We start from the raw sequence: 14,426 nt of genomic DNA, 5'->3' as shown, positions 1-14,426 counted from the left end.
ATGTTAGTGAAAGACCAGAAGTTGCTGATGCTGGTGAAGGACAGATTTATCAAACTAGCCAAGGTGCTTGTGATCACAGGAAATGCTTGTATTCATGGCATGTAAAAACAGGCCATAGAGGCATACAAAGTGTTGAAAAGTTGTTAAAGGACTGTGCAATTTTTGTTCCTGTTTGTGATAAAGCAAGAGAGAAATGTGAAACCTGTCTTAAAGCAAAGGGAACTAGCCCAAGCTACACAGGAAAGTCCACTACTCATAATGAGGAACTTCTAGAGACTGTATACTCTGATCTTGTTGGTCCACTAGCGCCATCTCTTGGCGGCAACAGATATTTTGCAACTTTTACTGAAAGCAAAACGAGGTATAGCATTGTATATCTGATGAAGAGCAAAGATGAAACACTTGAGAAATTTAAATCTTTTGTTGCCACAGTTAAGAATAAGTTTGGAAAAGCTCCTCAAAGCCTACGTACTGATGGTGGTGGAGAATATTGCAATGCAGAATTTAAGAAATTTTTGCAATTTGAAGGCATTGAACATAAAGTCACTATACATCACTCTCCACAACAAAATGGTTGTTCTGAGAGACTGAATCGGACTATACAGGAAATGTGCAGATCTATGCTTATACATTCTGGATTACCCAATGCATTATGGGCCGAAGCTGTGAACACAGCAGTTTATCTACACAACAGAGTACCTTCAAAGGTGACAGGCATTACTCCATTTGAAGCCTGGTTTGGCAAGAAGCCAGCTCTGAAGCACATCAAAGCATTTGGTTCCAAGGCCTATGCTTTTATACCAAAGGAAAGGAGAGGAAAGCTTGATCCTCGAGCTGAAGTTGGACTAATTGTGGGGTATGCCACTGGTGGAAGAGGATACAGAATTTACAATCCTCAAGAGCACAGAGTCAAAGAACAGAATGTGGTGTATGTGGATGAGAGCCATTTATTACATGCTTCTAATGCAACTGAATCCACAGTGACAACTGATCCAAGTGATACAGAAACTGCTCCTGTAGAATTGGTCGATTGGTTACCTGCAGTGACACCCGGGAAACCGGCAAGTCCACCTTCTCAAGAGATTACCCAAACAGAAGGGGAAGCAGGGACTGGACCAGAGGAGACAGAAGCAGCAACCACTGTGAGACGATCGGAAAGAAGCAACAAAGGAAACCCACCAAAGAAGTATGGATTCTGTGAAACTGTACAACTTATCCAAGAACCTAAGAACTGGAAAGATATATGCAAACTACCTGCAGATGAAAGAGACAAATGGATTGAAGCAATGGAAGAAGAACTGCAATCCATAAATACAAAACAAGTATGGACTCTCACAAATTTACCCCCAGACAAAAGACCTGTTGGATGCAAATGGGTGTTCAAAATCAAGCACAATGCTGATGGGACTGTTGAGAAATACAAAGCATGTTTAGTAGCTAAAGGATTCTCCCAGGAATATGGAACTGACTACTTTGAGACTTTTGCACCAGTTATCAACCATGCAACGTTCAGGACACTACTCAGTGTTGCAGCATCAAGAAACATGATAGTAGAGCATCTGGATATAAAGACAGCCTTTCTCAATGGAGAATTATCTGAGGAAATCTATATGGAGCAACCTGAAGGATTCCAGATCAAGGGAATGGAAGATTATGTGTACAAGCTCAACAAAGGTCTATATGGCTTAAAGCAAGCAGCAAAAGCCTGGTATGACAAAAAACAGGGTTAACATACCTGTAACTTATGTTCATCGAGTTCTTCTGTGCCGACACACATGGGTACTGCGCACGCGCAGGCCAGCCGCCGGAAGATTTTTTATCGCTTTCCCAGCTCCGAAGGGGCCGTTTGCCGCGCGCCTCAGCGACCGTTTCCCGCCCAAACGGTCACATGCTCCTCCAGCGGCCAACGGCCCCTTCCCTCAGTTCTCCCTTGCCGCCGCTCATCCAACACACAGAGCCATAGCCCCGAGAAGACTAGAGCCATAGCCCAGCCAAGTACAGCGATCTGCGTTGGAGTTCACAGCGGGGTAGGAGGGAGGGTTGTGTGTCGGCACAGAAGAACTCGATGAACATAAGTTACAGGTATGTTAACCCTGTTTTCATCTTCGTTCTTCTGTGCCTCCACACATGGGAGAGTACCAAGCTTCACACAATAAGGAAGGTGGGGTGAAATCCAACTCAATTTTATTATACAACAAGAAAGGAACAAGACAACATATATACACATACACATATGTTACAAAAGAAAACATACCAACCCCACAACATCCAGCAAGTATAAATACATATCTATATATATATATACATCATATACAGCGCCTCCACCTCCCCATTGGAGCATATTAACCAGCATACTCCTAGGGAAACAAGGAATGGAGGACAGCCCTAGCAACAGCTACATCCTCATTGGCATTCACATCCACAGCGTAATGCCGTACAAAGGTATCGGCGGACGACCAAGTTGCAGCCCTGCAAATATTAGCTAAAGGTATACCCTTGAGCAGGGCCGAAGATGTCTCCTGGGACCGTGTGGAGTGAGCCCTGACACCCAAAGGACAGTCCACCTTAGCCGTGGCATAGGCCTTCACAATGGCTGTCACAATCCAACGTGACACCGTCTGTGCAGACGCCCTGCGGCCCTTGTCCTTCGCCCCGAAACACACAAAAAGGTAAGGACTGTTCCTGAACACCCTTGTTCTTTCCAAATAAAAGGCCAAAGCTCTCCGCAGATCTAAACTGTGGAGGGCCTTTTCCCCCTTAGTAGAAGCTTCAGGGAAAAATACAGGCAGAGAAATCTCTTGTGAAAGGTGGAAGGTTGACACCACCTTGGGCAGGAACGAAAGACACGGTCGCAAGACCACCTTATTCGCATGAAAGCGAAGGAACGGGGGGTCTGCCCTAAGAGCAGCCAGTTCGCTGACCCGTCTGGCAGAAGTGATCGCCACGAGGAATGCCACCTTGTAGGAGAGCAAGTCCAGAGGGCACGTAGCCAAAGGCTCAAAAGGGGGCAACATCAACCTGGCCAGGACCAGGGAGAGAGACCACTGGGGCACAGGGGGTGACACAGGCGGGTAAAGATTAAGCATCCCTTTCAAAAACTGGCGGGACTTCTGGTGAGAGAAAACCGTGCAGCCATCCACCCGATCATGGAACGCAGAGATGGCCGCAAGGTGCACCTTCAGAGATGCTACACTAAGGCCCTGATCTTTCAGCTCGCAAAGATAATCCAAGACCATCCCCAAGGGGCTATCCTGAGGCGCCACCTTCCTAGAGGCAGCCCAAGCCTCAAACCTACTCCACTTCGCCTTGTAGGCACGCCGTGTGGAGGGCTTCCTAGCGTTCAGTAGGACCTTCCTGACGGGCTCAGAGAAGCCTAGGGACGGGGCCGAATCCGCCAAGCGGTCAGGTGTAGTTTCCTGGGCTCATGATGGAAGAGCTCCCCGTGTAGGAGGAGATCCCTCCGGGGCGGAAGGGCCACGCAAGTTCGGCCGGACATCTCCAGCAGCTTCGGGAACCAGAGCTGCCGTGGCCAGAACGGAGCCACTAAGATGCAGTCCGTGTTGTCCCTCTCCACCTTGCACAGCACTCTGGGTATGAGAGGGACGGGCGGAAACATGTAATGTAGTCCCCGGGCCCAAGTAAATTGGAAGGCATCCCCAATAGAGAGGGGATCGCTTCCTGCCCGAGAACAAAAGACCTCGGCCTTGGTGTTCGCCGACGTCGCAAACACGTCTATGCTTGGGCGACCCCACTTCCGAAAGATCGGCCCAGCGTACTTTGCGTTGAGCCCCCATTCGTGATTCAGCATGTGTACCCTGCTGAGAGTGTCCGCCTGCACATTGTCCGACCCAGCTACATGAATGGCGCGAAGCGTCACCCCATTCCTGATTGCCCATTCCCAATGAGCGTGGCCTCCCTGCAGAGGATCATGGACACCGTGCCGCCCTGTTGGTTTAGGTAATACATAGCGGTAGTGTTGTCCGTCTGCACCAGCACCTGATGGTTCTGCAAGATTGCTGTGAACGACATAAGTGCAAAACGAACAGCCCTCAGTTCAAGCACATTAATATGGAGACCCTTTTCTCTCTCAGACCACACATCCTGAACACACAGCTCCCCACAGAAAGCCCCCCACCCCTGCAGAGAGGCGTCCGTGGTTACGGAGAACTCGGGATGATGGAAACCAAATGGGGTCCCTTTAAACAAATTAACATCCGACAACCACCAGTCAAGAGAGGATATAACGGCTCTGGGAACAGAGAATTTAGCAGTCGGAGGATGCTGTAAAGCATTGTATCTCCTCACAAACCAATTCTGGAGCGGGCGCATCCGCAGCCTCGCAAAAGGGACCACCGGGGTCGCAGCAGCCATATGCCCTAGCAAGCATTGAATCATGCGCACTGGCTGATAACGATTCCGTTTAAACAGGGTTACCAGTCTCTTCAAAGAACGTGCCCGCTCTGGAGGCAATAAAGCCTTAGCCTCCACTGAGTCGAACACTGCCCCAATATAAGGCACAACACGGCTAGGTGTCAGCTTAGATTTTTCAAAGTTAACCAGGAGGCCCAAGCGTTCGCAAGTGTCTAGCACCAATGCCACATCTTGCAGCAGCTTAACCTCCGAGCTCGCTGTTATGAGCCAATCATCGAGATAGGGGTAGATGGTACAGCCCTGCTCTCGAAGAAAGGAAAACACAGGAGCCACGCACTTAGTAAACACACGTGGGGCTGTGGAAAGGCCGAAGGGGAGAACCTTGTAACGGAATACCTGTTGCTTGTAAACGAAGCACAGAAATCTCCTGTGCTCCTCCAAGATCCCCACGTGGAAATACGCGTCCTTTAAATCCAGGACAGCGAACCAATCCCCCTTCCTCAAAAGGGCAATTACAGCAGGCAGTGTGATCATCCTAAACTTGGTGACCCTTAGAAAGGCATTTAAGCCCCTAAGATCCAAAATGGGACGTAGACCCCCGTCCTTCTTAGGGACCAGGAAGAACCGGGAAAAGAAACCCTTCTCAGACTCCACAAATGGCACCTCTTCCACAGCACCCTTAGCCAAGAGGGACCTAATTTCATCCTCCAGCTCAACCAAGGTATTATTCACCGCACTCAGCGGTGAAGTACACATCGGCAGTTCAGTGAATTCCAGCCCGTACCCCTTATCAACAATCGTTAAGACCCATGAGTCAGATGTTATTGACTCCCATTCAGACAAAAAAGGACTGAGTCTGTCCGAAAAGTTCAGGGCTGCCGCAGGGCCGGGTCCTCAGAACTGCCTTCCAGCCCCTTGCGGATCTTTCTGCTGGGGTGGAGGTTGAGACGAGCGGGGCTTGAACGGCCTACGCCTCCTGCCCTGGTGTTGCGCTGGGGTATACTGGCGCTGCGAAGTAGGGTACTGCGGATAATACGGACGGGGTTGGTATCTGCTGCGGTACTGGTAGGGATTATACCTTGACGAGTACCGAGGCTTGAACGTGGACCTGTCCGCCGGAGTGACCCCCAGGGAGCGAGCCGTCTGCCGGTCCTCCTTCTTCTTTTTAAGCGCCTCGTCGGTGGTGGTAGAGAAGAGGGAGTCACCCTCGAAGGGCAGACGTTCAATCTTGGCCCTCACCTCCTGCGGGAGGGCAGTCGACCGCAACCACGAGTGCCTCCTCAGAAGCACCGCTGACGCCATACCCCGAGCAGCCGTGTCAGCCGCATGACTTCCAGCATTCATCTGTTGTTTTGATAATCGTACTGCCTCCGTCTGCAGCAACGACACCACCGCCTTCTTGTCAGCAGGGAGGTCAGTGACATAGTTGGCCAGCTTCTCCCATAGGTAGAGCTGATAGCCCGCCATAATTGTTTGATAGTTGGCTATCCGGAGGGCTAAAGCAGCGACTGAGTACTGACGTCTACCCAGTGCGTCCATCTTCTTTCCCTCCTTATCCGGTGGGACGGAAGAGGACCCCGACCTCTTGTGCTGAATCTCCTCGGCTATCAAGGATGATGGTGGAGGGTGCTTGATGAGAGACTGCCACGTCCCTTGTTTGATCTTATACATCTGTTCGATGCGTTTGGACGTGGCAGGCAGGTCAGATGGCGACTTCCAGACCTTGTCGATGATCTCCTCCAAGCCCTCCAACATAGGAAAACCTACTGTAGCCGGGTTCTCCCCATAGATTCTGCACAGCAACTTGTCTTTCGTCTTCGGGACCACGGAGGACACGTCAATCTCCAAAGCCTTGGACATGCGGGCCATTTGGTCTGCATAAATCCGCAGGTCCTCGAAGGGAGAGCTGGTGGATGGGCCGACATTGTCGTCTGGAGATGGTTCAGAGAACGACTCAGAGCGATAGCCGGACCCCGCATCCTCGTCATCCTCATCAGACGCAAGAGCTGACACCTCGTCTCCTGGGAAGGGTGGGGGCAACCACTCACGACGGCCAGACGACGACGGCCCCGGATCCGATGATCTGAAGCCAGGTGGAGCCCCTTTCCACTGGCACCGATAGGCCTCAGGTAGACCTGTAGCCTGCTGGTGACGCGCAGCCACAGACCGCTCAGATCCGACTCGCTCGGATCCGACACTCCCCTCCGACCAGTACCGCTGGCTACGGGCAGACTGTGCAGGCGACTGTGCAGGCGAAGGATCCCTGGTCGTCTCTCGGATCCGACGACGCGGAGCCGGGCTCGATTCCGGTGTTGGCGAACGCCGCCCACTCGACAGGACCACATAGGCCCCCGGATCCGGCACCTCTTCCTCAAGGAGGGGACGGTCAGGGGAGTCTAGGTGAGGTGATGGCGTAGGTGGAGACACCAGGACCACCTCCTCTGCAGGCCGGCGCCGAGGGGACCGAGAGCGATGTTTGGTCTTCTTAGCCTTCTTCTTCGGCACCGATTCGGAGGAAGCTTTTGGAACCGATGCCCTCTTGGTCGATGCCTTTCGTGCAGCCTCCGGTCCCGGGACTGCCACAGGCCTTTCGATCGACGCCGGGGCTGACCGTATCGGATCCGACTCGCCCGGTTCCGGCCTCGGAGTCGACCTCCCCGGTTCCGACCTCACCGACGCCGACTTGTGCGGGGACTTCGCAGACCTCGCCACCGAGCTTGCCCTCGACGCCGGCTTGCCCACCGGGCGGGATGTAGCCACCGATTTTGAAGAGGTTACAGAGCCCGCTCGAGACCGGCTCCCGGCATGGGTGGAGGTTCGGCCAGACTTCTCCGCGACCCCAGGTTTCTCCGCCTCGGAGGGCCCAGGGGCGTCCAAGACCCGCTGCCACAGTGAAGCCTTGAGGCGGGCGGACCGCTCCTGCCTGGCTTTATGCGTAAAGCCCTGGCAGATCTTGCAAGTGGGGACTACATGTTCCTCCCCCAGACAAAGCAGGCAAAGGCTATGCCCATCCGTTTGGGCCATTTTAGCACGGCACTGGGCACAGTGCTTAAACAGGGCTGTAGAAGCCATTCTGGGGGGCAATCCAAAAAGCGAAGTCAAACACAGTCCGGGTCAAATACTTCACCAAGATCAGTCCGTCCAAATCACTAAGCAGAAGAGAAGTCAAATCCAGATCCAAGTCAGTCACGAGAAAGCAATCCAAAGCACAGGAAAAAAGCACGGAGCTACAAGCGAACGTTCTCCTCAAGCGGCGGCAAGAAGAGAACTGAGGGAAGGGGCCGTTGGCCGCTGGAGGAGCATGTGACCGTTTGGGCGGGAAACGGTCGCTGAGGCGCGCGGCAAACGGCCCCTTCGGAGCTGGGAAAGCGATAAAAAATCTTCCGGCGGCTGGCCTGCGCGTGCGCAGTACCCATGTGTGGAGGCACAGAAGAACGAAGATGAATATCAGGGCTACTACAAAAGCAAGGATTCAAGCAAGGAAAAGCTGAACCATGTCTGTACACCAGAGTTAAAAATGGACAATACCAGTACATTTTATTTATGTTGATGACTTGATAATATCTTGCCAAGACAGACAAGACATCAAAGAAATAGTTGATGGACTGAACAAAGAGGTAGAGGTGAAGCAACTTGGAGATGCACAACATTACCTTGGAATACAGCTAGAAAGACTTGAAGATGGAACTTTTCTTCTAAGTCAGAAAAGAAAAACATTGGACTTTATAGAATCTATTGGCATGAAAAACTGCAATGCGACAAGTATACCACTTGAACCCGATTACTTGAGAGAAAGAGATGGAAAACCACTTAGGAATATTGGTGAATACAGAGAAGCAATTGGAAAACTTCTGTACTTGAGCAAAACCACAACACCTGATATAGCAGTAGCTGTTAGCATCTTATGCAGAAAAGTAAGTTCTCCTAATCATCATGACTGGAACGCGATAAAGAAAATAGCAAGATACCTGAAAGGAACAGCAGACCTAAAGCTGAGAATCTCGCCATCTGAGAAACCAAGACTGGTTGGATATATGGACGCCAATTGGGGAGAAGAATCAAGTGACTACAGATCAACCAGCGGATATCTATTCTTTTATGGAAATGGACTGATAGACTGGACTAGTAGAAAACAAACCATTGTAGCACAATCTACAGCAGAAGCTGAATGTGTGTCAGCGGCGAGTGCCTGCAGTGAACTAGAGTGGATCTTCAACCTGCTAAAAGACTTTGGAATAAATGAACCTATACCTGTAGTTATGTTTGAGGACAATCAAGCATGTATTACTATATGCCAAGGAGAAAGTACTAAAGCAAGAAACAGATCTATTGGACTTAAATGTGAACTTGTGAAAGATATGTACCAGAAGGGACTAATAGAAATTGAACATTGTCGTACTGAAGAAATGGTGGCTGATATTCTGACTAAACCATTGTCTAAAACTAAGTTTGAGTATCTTCGTGAAATGTTGAATATGTTTGATCCTAATGCTGAGACAAAAGTTGAATGATGTTTGTTAAATATGAATGCATAATGACTTCCATGCTAGACCTTGAGAAGGGGTGTTGGAATATATGTGTGTTGCAAGGTCTGAGATTCAGTCATTATGGGGTTAATGTGTTTACCTACCATGCTATTGTTTAGATTGACCTGGAAAGGGAACCTGGCTCAAAGCCAATAATCTGCAAGCCCGGGAAACTTGAGTGTGTTTGTAAACTGTTATTGGTCAACAGGTCAGGTGACTGTCCTTTCAGGGTCAAGAAGAAGGAGGAAGAAGAAGATTCTCCACTTCCATTCGAGGACTTAGGTCCAGAACCAGAGACTGGATCAACACCAGCACATGTCCTCTTGTAGGGGACAGTCTCTGGAGTTCAGGGGTGTGTGATTTGGGGTGATCCAAAGATTATTTCGGGTTGCAGGGGGCTTATATTTTCACCACTTCCTTATTCAAAGCCATGTCTAATACAGGGTGCTTGGAGGGAGGCCACATTCAAGGACTTAGGTCCAGAACCAGAGACTGGATCAGCACCAGCACATGTCCTCTTGTAGGGGACAGTCTCTGGAGTTCAGGGGTGTGTGATTTGGAGGGATCCAAAGATTGTTTGGGGTTTCAGAGGGCTTATATTTTCACCACTTCCTTATTCAAAGCCATGTCTAATACAGGGTGCTTGGAGACAAGCCACATTCGAGGCCTTAGGTCCAGAACCAGAGACTGGATCAGCACCAGCACATGTCCTCTTGTAGGGAACAGTCTCTGGAGTTCAGGGGTGTGTGATTTGGGGTGATCCAAAGATTATTTCGGGTTGCAGGGGGCTTATATTTTCACCACTTCCTTATTCAAAGCCATGTCTAATACAGGGAGCTTGGAGGGAGGCCACATTCGAGGACTTAGGTCCAGAACCAGCGACTGGATCAGCACCAGCACATGTCCTCTTGTAGGGGACAGTCTCTGGAGTTCAGGGGTGTGTGATTTGGGGTGATCCAAAGATTATTTCGGGTTGCAGGGGGCTTATATTTTCACCACTTCCTTATTCAAAGCCATGTCTAATACAGGGTGCTTGGAGGGAGGCCACATTCAAGGACTTAGGTCCAGAACCAGAGACTGGATCAGCACCAGCACATGTCCTCTTGTAGGGGGACAGTCTCTGGAGTTCAGGGGTGTGTGATTTGGGGTGATCCAAAGATTGTTTTGGCTTTCAGAGGGCTTATAGTTCCCCACTTCCTTATTCACAGCAATGCCTAAAACAATTTTTTTCCAGGCAGGCCACATAGGAGGCCTTAGGTCCAGAACCAGAGACTGAATCAGCACCAGCACATGTCCTCTTGTAGAGGACAGTCTCTGGAGTTCAGGGGTGTGTGATTTGGGGTGATCCAAAGTATTTTTCTGCTGCTGCCGCCGCCCCTTTCTTCTTATTGAAATGTTCTGGGGGCATCCTATTTTGAAGCTGTTAACTCAAGATCTGGGTTTTGTAGGATGACCCAGTATAGGTCCACTTAGAGTGCTGAGTCTTCTGAATATGGAGGTGTATAATATGTGCCCCTGCAAACTTTATTTTGGAGTTATAGCTTTTCAGTTTTCACACAATATTTTTCTTTGGCTTTGCGAATAACGAATAAGGAATAAGGAACTGCAAATAAGGAACTGGGAACCAACTTCAGCTTCGTTATAGTAATGGCAATGACATCTGCCTTTGGTCTTGGTTAGCTGCATTGTTTTTTGAGGCACTTCCCGTAAAAAGGATTCTCACAATATCCTCAAATAGAATGTTTGAACCCTAAATTCTATCAAGTTCAAACAACTCCACAACTCATAGTTAGGAATGCTGTATTGTCCTGTCCTAATTTGTACTTCAAAACCACAAAGGAGTGGGGAATTGCCCCAATGTTACTGGTTTTATCCTCCCATCTTCTGCTTATGTTTATCACATCAAACAACCGGTTTTAGCAGAGATATACTACTTGCAGATAAGTATCTTTGCCATGGAAATGTAAGGATCCCAGTCCCCGGCTTTCCAGATTTCTGTCTTCTCTCAACCTTCATCTGTCCTTCATCAGTCAGCCATCCCCTCTTTCTCCTGCTGCATTCTCAATGGTCCAGCTTTCCAATCATTTTTAGAATTAGTTAATACCACCCAATCTGGCCAAAGTCATGTACCAAGTATCCATATTAATGAACCTCATTTACGTTATATGCGTATGCCTTAAGTATAAATATAGCACCTCAACAGGTGCCCACTCCCTCATTAGGGGTGTTTTCTCTGAGCTGGAGCTGCTGCTTTTGTTTTAAGTGCCTTTACGTCATGCATGCTGGGGGGGAGGGTTGGGCTTGATCCCCTGCATCTATACTTTGACGAATGTGGAGGGGAGAGGATTTTACCACCTTTGGCCTCTTGCTCTTCTAGATAGATTGTATGTTTTATTATTGCACCCTCACTTACACATACACTAGGACTTTTAGGAACATTTTGGAAACATAAGGTTTAACCAAAATAGTCAATCTCAACTATTCTGCAACATATGTGCCTGATTTCTGATTCTGTATATGGAGTGAATATTTCTCTGTTTTGTTACATGTTTGTTATAGTGTATCTGTTACTTTGTGTATTTGTTGCAATCCCATTGGTTGCCTATTTGTTAGCAATAAAACTCTGTCATCATATTTGAATGCTGGTTTTACTGTTCCCCAGTACTTTGATAGAATACATCCTCCCTTCCCTTCCTTGTCACAGCAGTGGTTAGCTCAGCATACGGGACCCTGGTATGTATAGGAAAATATCCTGACATGCACATCAATCCTAGTGGTGCCAGTCCATTCTTTTGACATGCTCAGAGGGGCACCTCTGGGGCCAGAAGGCAGACACATGTAGCCATTCAGGTAACAAAACCAGCCTAAATTCCATCAGATATATACCAACATCTCAAGCTAAAAGAATTGTTTATTTTAAAAGGAGGAGACAAGTCAGATTATTTCAGAAAGGAAACAAAACTTTTCACTATCTACAAATATGGGATATCTAGGTCAGGATATGCTAAAGTTTATATTCATATGAGAGTCAAGTAGGGTACAATGTAGGCAGATCATAAAGAAGCCAGATAATATAGCCTCTTCTCCTCAGGGAACAATTGGAGGGAAGACTGAGTAGAAAATTAACCATGGGAAAGAAAACTGGAGGAACCCTCCATGCATGTTCAATAGATATGGTATAATGATGAGGACAGCCTGGTCAATCCCTGGTTGGTGCAGACCAAAAGAAGTGAACTCTACATCATCAGAGCAAGAGAGAGGTGATGGCATTTAGACAAAGGGTTAGAAGGGACTACTTAAATTCAGAGTTCCTCTTAGTGAACATCAGGGCTGCCAATAATAATGATTTATGAAGAAAATGCAGAGGTAAGGAACAGTCAAGCAGGTCCTCTCAAGAGGTGGAGGACTGATGACCAAACCCACTGTCCACAGGAAGTCAGCACAGTATAATCTGTCTCAGGAAAGAACATCATCTAAGCCAGTTGTACAGCTATTTGGCTCCATGTGGTTTTAATGATTACTAATAGAATGGGGAAGCCATATTTAATAGCAATGTTAACAGTTCCCAAGAGTCATCCAGCATGGCAAAGCTTCTCTGAAGGAGGACACACAAGTACAACTACTGAATGGGTGTAGAGTTCAGGTGAGGATGTTAGAATTCTCATGACATCCTTTCTGGTACATGATTCTGCATAGTTTCAGGTACATCACTTTCTTACCTAGGGTTCACAGGCCTCTATACCCTCCCAGTGGGACGGGCAACCCAGGACTTACCTACTTCACACGCACTGCCAATGGGGTGTGATGATGTCATTTGTGAGAAGGGAGATCATCACGCCAGCTGCAGGCATGCTACTGTGCTTTCCACAGGGCCAATTCTGGCTCATTTGGGGCCAAAATTGGCCCCAGAAAAGGCAGGAGCACACTCACGGCCAACACAATGATGACACTTCAGGAAGTGATGTCATCACACCCCACCAGAAGCATACTCAGTGCAAGTTTTCCCAGGTTGCCTGCTGGTGGCAGACGATCTCTGGGAGGCTTGTCACCTCCCACAGATCACCAGTGATCAGTAGATAACAGTGCAAACCCCAGCAGGGTTGCCCACCATTGTCAGGCACATGGGAAGCCTATTCTTTCCTTATAACAACTTTAAACAAGCAAACAAGCTATGAAGGTAGAATGCTAGCAGGGTGGGTCGGTGGGCTATCTAGTTTTTTTTCAAAGTGTGCCACATGTATGATTATCTACTAACTAATTGTGAGTGTGGAAGCAATGTGTGGAGCGTTTGGATATCAGGGAACAGTGTGGAGAAATTAGTTTTACTTTGGAGGTTTGGTCTATACAAAAACTTCACCTTTCATTTTAAAAAATTTCTCTCTTTTAGCAGAGAACAGGCAGGAGAGGGTAACTCAAGCTGTACTCAGCAACACTTTAGAAATACTAATAACCTGCCTGCCCAGAGACAATGAAGTCTGCTGCACACTCTCACTTAGGAGGAAACAGAGATTTGGGAAATCAAGATGCTAGAAGGTCTTTCTGGAGACTTCAGGAAACATTTCTTTGACCCACAGAGGGTGGTCAAACAGAGATAATAAAACCCCTTGGCATGGAGGGGAAGCCCTCTCGCTGATTCCATTCCAAAAACACATCATTAAAACAATTTCTTGCTTGCAGCCTCTCCTTCCTTCTAAACCTCCTCTACTCTACTCCCTGACATTCACACACATACACTTGATAAAATTGTACTATTACTAATGAAGGAATACATTTAGTTTACCATTAATTAAACAAATTGTTTCAATGTATTTTTAATTTTTAAACATAATCTTGATCCTCCTAATGGACAGCCAGGTATGATACACGCAAATCTATTTCACAGACAGTACAAATTTAGCGAATGTGGTCCACTGTAGACTTTTACAGCTGCTAAACTTCTACACCTCTTTTCCATGGTTAGCAGAACAATTTATACTTCACCTGAAGTTCAGGACATAACTAATGTTATTCTAAAGTGAAAGTTTGCGCTGCAAAGAAGCAAGCATTTTCTGAAACCACTGGTCTCAGTTTGATTAATGTTTCTAGCAATCTTTTGTCAGATCAAATAAAGGTTATAATACATCAATTTCCCATTCTAGAAAGTTACCCTCTGGCTTGAGCTCTGTGGTAAGAATTTGAAATATAATGCATGTGTTCTACAATGCCAAATAAATCCAACCGGAATTTGGTTCATTCGCTTTTTTGAAAATGGCTTCAGAAAACAAATAAATATAAAACTACCAACCTTCTAAATACAAGGAAACTTTCAATTCAGCAGAATGACGGGACACCCACCAAACAATGCAGTTGTTTAATTTTTACCTTTCAGCTTCCTGGTCATAGAAGGCTATAAACTAGTTATGATAAAACATATATAAAATAAGGCATAAGAATCAAGCCTCTTCTCCCCTGCCCCCACCAAAAAGAAATCCTGACCACTAACCAGCCCATTTTTTAAAAATGAGCCCTAAATCTGAAAATGCTCTGAGC

This window comes from Eublepharis macularius, chromosome 2, assembly GCF_028583425.1.
Source record: "Eublepharis macularius isolate TG4126 chromosome 2, MPM_Emac_v1.0, whole genome shotgun sequence".
Classification (NCBI taxonomy): domain Eukaryota; kingdom Metazoa; phylum Chordata; class Lepidosauria; order Squamata; family Eublepharidae; genus Eublepharis; species Eublepharis macularius.
Note: the sequence above shows the minus strand (reverse complement) of the source record.